Raw genomic sequence first — 6,134 nt, forward strand, 5'->3', positions numbered from 1 at the left:
TGACTTACAGAATCATTGGAATGAAACAAACTAGGTCTGAATTTATAGGAAAAATTTCCAAAGTCATCCCACAGACCTGGACTGCCAAGGCAGCTGATACTCCTGCCCTTGTTTGGATTCTGCCTGCCAAATGGGAAGCTGCCCCCACAGTGGCTCCAGAAGCACACTGTCTTTGCTGCATATACACCAGCAAAACAGATGCCTCCTGGATTGCTTTTCTCCCAACATAACTCAATTTAGAATTCAGACTTTTGCACCAATGGGTTTGATTGGCAGGACCCAATTCTCCTATCTGTAAGAGAGTCTTGGAATATATAATACTTGGCTGTTCAGTCTCTGAAGTACAGAAATGCAGATAGAAGGAGACTGGAATAGCTACTGAGAGAGCCAGTCCCAGCATCTACCACAGGAGGCAGGGGAAGCAGACGTACACACTGGCTCAGCACTAAGAGTAGGCCCACAACACAAAAGAACGCAGAGTTTCATTATCAGAGAAGAGGGCTGGGGATGGCTACAGGGACAGCAACAAGAGTATCTATCTGTCATGAGAACCTGACCAAGTCTTAAGAGATCAAGGAAGCGTTTCCTGAGAAGGCAAAGAGGAACAAGAAGAGCATTCTAGGCACAGGGAAAAGGAAGTGAGAAAAATATGTGGCTCTGAAAGAAAGTGCATGGAGAAGGGGGATGGATACTTCACATATATTATCTCATTTAATCCTCACAAAAATCCTAGAAATAAATACTGTGTCATTCTCAATTTATTTTTAAATTGATTTTAGAGAGAGGTGAAGGGAGAGGAAGAGAGAGAGAGCGAGAACGAGAGAGAGAGAGAGAGAGAGAGAGTGAGAAACATCCATTGGTGTGAGAAACATCCATTAGCTGCCTCCTACATGCCCTCTGTGGATCAAACCTGCAACCTGGGCATGTGCCTTGACAGGAAATTGAACTGGGGACCTTCTGGTGCACAAGATAACACTGAGCAATACCAGCCAGGCTCACTCTCATTTTTAAATCAAGGAGGGTCTTTAAAAGCACATTAAAGAATTTGGCTTTAGCCAGAAATCTTCCACAGAAATGCAGAAGTGTTGGGGGTTGGGGAGCTATATTGGTAAGCAGAGAAAAGAATATAGAATTCCAAACAACATAAAACACCATAAACATAATGAGAAAAAAAAAACACAGACTGGGAAAAGTTATTTGCAATGCATGTAACTATTGATCAATTAAAGATTAGCATCTAAAATATATGAAGAAATCCCATAAATCAATTTTTAAAATTACAAATACTCCAATAAAAAATTGGTCAAAGCTATGATTTATCAAAGAGAAAAACTAAATGATTAAAAACATGAAAAAAATTAAGATTAAAAAGAAAACTTGTAAAGTTATCTTTCAACCTCATGGGAAATGCAAATTAAAATAGCAGTAAATATCATTTTATATTTATCAGACTGGCAAAAATATTTAACTTCTGAAAATAGCAAGTTCTTACAAGAATATAGTACCACCACCACTTGGAAAGCAATTAGACTATATTCAGTATGAAGATGCATTTATCCTTCCATCTAGCTCCTAGGGACAATGATGTGTTATAAGAGCCAATTATTAATTATTAAAATATTCATGTATTGCCGTAACCGGTTTGGCTCAGTGGATAGAGCATCGGCCTGCGGACTGAAAGGTCCCAGGTTCGATTCCAGTCAATGGCATGTACCTTGGTTGCTGGCACATCCCCAGTAGGGGGTGTGCAGGAGGCAGCTGATCAATGTTACTCTCTCATCGATGTTTCTAACTCTCTATCCCTCTCCCTTCCTCTCTGTAAAAAAATCAATAAAATATATTTAAAAAAAAATATTCAGGTATTTTGTGAGCCAGTTGTTAAATAGTAGCTTGAAATCAGCCAAAATGGGAGTATTCACACCGTGGAAATCTGCAAATGCCACAAATTAGGGTTTGGGTTTTATTTTGTTTTGTTTTTAGATCTTGTTTACAAGAATAGCATTGGAACATAGAAAAACTATCATGCATATGTATAAGAAGACATTGTAGAAGAAACATTCAGAATCCACACCTTATTAAATTTTAACATGGTGTTAATTTCAGGATATGATTTTTATTAGATCCATCACTAAGGTACGAATAACATCATAATTTAACCTTAGCTTGAATTTCTCAATTACTTCCACATTCTTAACTCTCTATAAGTAATCATTCTTAAATATTTTTTTAAACAGTAAGAAAGTCTATTATTTGAGATAACAAGAAGCCTATGCTGGAGTGGCTCCCTGGCTGGTTAATTTGTTGACTATTCAATGTTGCTTGGTTTATTCTTTCTACTTTGCCATCTCTGGCAAGCTCCTCTTTAACAAAATAGCTTCAGTAATGCCAGGAATTCTTTCACAGATGGTAATATCAAGGGAAAAAAAGCTGCTTCTTCCCATATGTATTTTCATCAAAGAAGAAAACTTTCCCTGAAGTCCCCTCATCGACTTCCCCTCAGGGCCCATTGGTCAGCTTGAATAATTTTAGTAACATTCCATTACATTCAGATTTTGTCATAGGATTTAAGTAGTTGTTTGCATGGCTTAGTCTTAACATGCTTAAATTTTAAACAAAAAAGGAAAACCCTAGTGTCTCACATTGACAATTAAAGCCACTCATTATTTTAGATCCGGGCAGAAATCATAAGTAATTTAGGTAATTTTTACCAAAATTATCTCAGTAAAGTTCATGTACTTTAAGTGTTTAAAAATCAACTTTCATTCAGATCAGTGCCCTATTTTCTGACAATTTAATGTATTTTTCACAGATTTGGAACTTTGACCTTGACGAGAGGTATAAATGCTATGATTATCTTAATGTCAATATTATGTTTAAAAATAATCTTGCCTGAGGTAAAAGGATCTTATATATAAAAGTCATGCATTTATGACTAGGGTCATTTACATTTCTCTTGCGTTAACTCTATTTTGACATGCTTACTCTTGAGCATGGGAAAGCACAAGCATATGGTTATTATAGCCAACTTCCTTCCAGCTCCAACCTCATTTTCTGCTGCAAACATCTAGGGGAACTAGGAAGTTCTCTAAGTCATTCACTAAGTATGAAAAAGGACTGAGGGCCAAATGTATTAATTTACTAATGAGATTTACATGTGTAAGTACAAAATATAGATTCTGACAGCTTATAAGAAAAAATGTCCTATATGCCCTGAATCCAGATGTATGTCTACCTACAATAAGTAAACTTTCTAGCCCTGGCTGGGGGGCTCAGTTGGTTGGAGTGTTGTCCTCCTATATACCAAAATGTTGCAGATTTGATTCTGGTCAGGGCTTATACCTGGGTTGCAGTTTTGGTCCCCAGTCAGGGCATGTATGGGTGATCAATGCTTCTCTCTCTCTCTTTCTCCCTTCCTTTGTCTCTAAAAATCAATAAAAAAATATTCTTGGGTAAGGAATCTTAGTTATACAGTCAAAGGATGACTATTTTTTAAAGTTATAATTTGCCCTGGCTGGTGTGGCTTAGGTGGTTGAGCATCATCCTGTGCATCAAAAATTCGCCAGTTCAATTCCCAGTCAGAGCACATATCCAGGTTTCAAGCTCAATCGCCAGTAGGGGGCATGCACATGGCAGCCTATTGATGTTTTTCTCCCTCTTCCTTTCTCTCTCTTTAAAACCAATAAAAACATATTAAAAATAAATGTCAATATAAAGTTATTTAAAATCTTTTTAAAAATTGTTTATTGATTTCAGAGAGGAAGGGAGAGGTAGAGATGGATAGAAACATCAATGATGAGAGAGAATCATTGACTGGCTGCCTCTGGCACGCCTCCTACAGGTGATTGAGCAACCAGAGCATGTGCCCTGGCCGGAATTAAACTGTGATCTCCTGGTCCATAGGTCAACACCCAACCACTGAGCAACACCAGCCAGGCCATATAATGTTATTTTTGATAAACCGCTTTATCAGATTTAAACCATGAAACTTTTCTCTTGATGTGATTTCAGCTGTGTTTACAACTGGTAGCATTAATTCAGTCCAGCAACCTGGAGACCAGCAACCTTACTGATAGAGAATACCAAACACTTTTCATAATGGCATTCAGGGCTGCAGGGGCAAATCTTAGAAATGGTCTTTTTTTGACACGGGAAAGCAGACATGAGAAAAAATGTACTTTAATAATTATTTTTTAAATTTAATTTAATCACAAAATTACGTATATGTAGTAAAACTCCAAACAGTAGAGAATGGTATACAATAAAAAATAAAAATATCACTTTCTCCAGAAACCACAAGTTTCACTCCCTGGGGGCATGCATTGTAAACAATTTCTTTTGTAACCTTTCAAAAATATTCTATGCATAAACAATCATATAAACATGTTTTTTTCTTTAACCAAAAATTAAACTAAATACCTTCTGCACCTAGCTTTTAAAATTAATAAATTAATAAATCTTGAAAAATATTCCAAATCAGCAATACAGATCTATAATTTACTTATTCATTCAAAAGATATCTATTAAGTCCTAGGGACTGTATTAGGTGCTAGGAATAAAAAGTAAAACAAGCCGAAACCGGTTTGGCTCAGTGGATAGAGCGTCGACCTGCGGACTGAAAGGTCCCGGGTTCGATTCCGGTCAAGGGCATGTACTTGGGTTGTGGGCACTTCCCCAGTGGGGGATGTGCAGGAGGCAGCTGATTGATATTTCTCTCTCATCCATGTTTCTAACTCTCTATCTCTCTCTCTTCTTCTCTGTAAAAAATCAATAAAATATATTAAAAAAAAAAAGTAAAACAAGGTAGGGGACTGCAGAAGGTGGCCAATTGATGTTTCCCTCTCTCATTGATATTTCTCTCTCTACTTCCTTCCTCTCTCTCACACCCTCCTCTACACCTTTCAGTTATGGTGGCTCCCATAGCTGCCCACCCAGTTGTAGGCAAAGGTCTGGTGGAGGTGGCTAGCCAGGCTGCAAAATTAGGTTGTATCCCAAATATTCCCCCAGGAGTCTGTGATGGCAGGCTGAAGATACAGTGCCCACTTGGGCCCCCAAGCAATTTTAAACCCCTACTAAGCATTCAGCAAAAACAGACAGACAGGAATGCTTTGGTAAAGTGAATAAAATCATAATTTGTATTGCTAGGTTTAGATTTTCATACCACATTTCTTCGAGACAAATTTATTTTGTATTGGTGTGTGTGTGTGTGTTATCAATTTCTTAGATGTTAAATTTTAAAAGGAGAAATTATGTCTTTTGCTGATGCAATTTTAATTAGTTTCATTTATATTCTTCCTGGCAACAAATTCATCAGTCTGTCTTCTCCAGTACTAACCTTAGTATTTTGCAGCAAGGGCTCAATCTACATAATAATTGAGAGAAACAATTACTACAGGCATACCTGAGATGTTGCGGTTTGCGTTCCAGACGATGACTGGCAATAAAGCCAGTTGTAATCCTTTCGCTGGTGGAGGGTCCTGCTTTGAATTTGTAAAACACACAACATCTGTAGCCTACAATAAAGCTAGTATGCCTAAAAAACACAAAGCAAGGAAATCAATAGCAAATTCCATGTTCATAAATAAGTTCGCTGACTGCTTTATGCTTTTTTTTAAACCAGCCATTATTATCGTCAGTATAAGTAGTAACAGTAGCTATTGCTATAATATAGAGAAAATACAAGAGCTTCCTTTTTTTCTGTTATTGGTTCTTCTGTGTGTGTGTGAAGGAGTCGCTACCCTTATCTAAATTGGGGTGTCCAATACCCCCAGCACTTTGTTTGGACCAAGTGAGGGAGAAGACGAAGCAAACCTAAAGTACTAGGAAAGGGCGCCCCGTTTTAGAGCATTGTCTCCTCGCTTGGATGCATGACTGGCAGGTTAGTCATTTACGTACTCGGTGGACTAGTTCGAGGTGAGACCCTGAACGCCTCTCTGAGAGTTCCACAAGCCCCCAACATGAACCTGGTCTGTGTGTCACGCCACCGGAAGCCAAGAGGCCCCGGAAGGAGGCGAGGTCCAGGCCACGCCCCCACACCGCCTCGCGCTCAGCCGCTGCTCGGTCCTCCGGCGCGCGCGACGCTGGCAGGGGCGGGGCTAATTCAGGAAGGGGCGGGGCCATCGGATGGCCTTAGAGCC

This window comes from Myotis davidii, unplaced genomic scaffold (genome assembly GCF_000327345.1).
Source record: "Myotis davidii unplaced genomic scaffold, ASM32734v1 scaffold393, whole genome shotgun sequence".
In the NCBI taxonomy this organism is placed as follows: Eukaryota; Metazoa; Chordata; class Mammalia; order Chiroptera; family Vespertilionidae; genus Myotis; species Myotis davidii.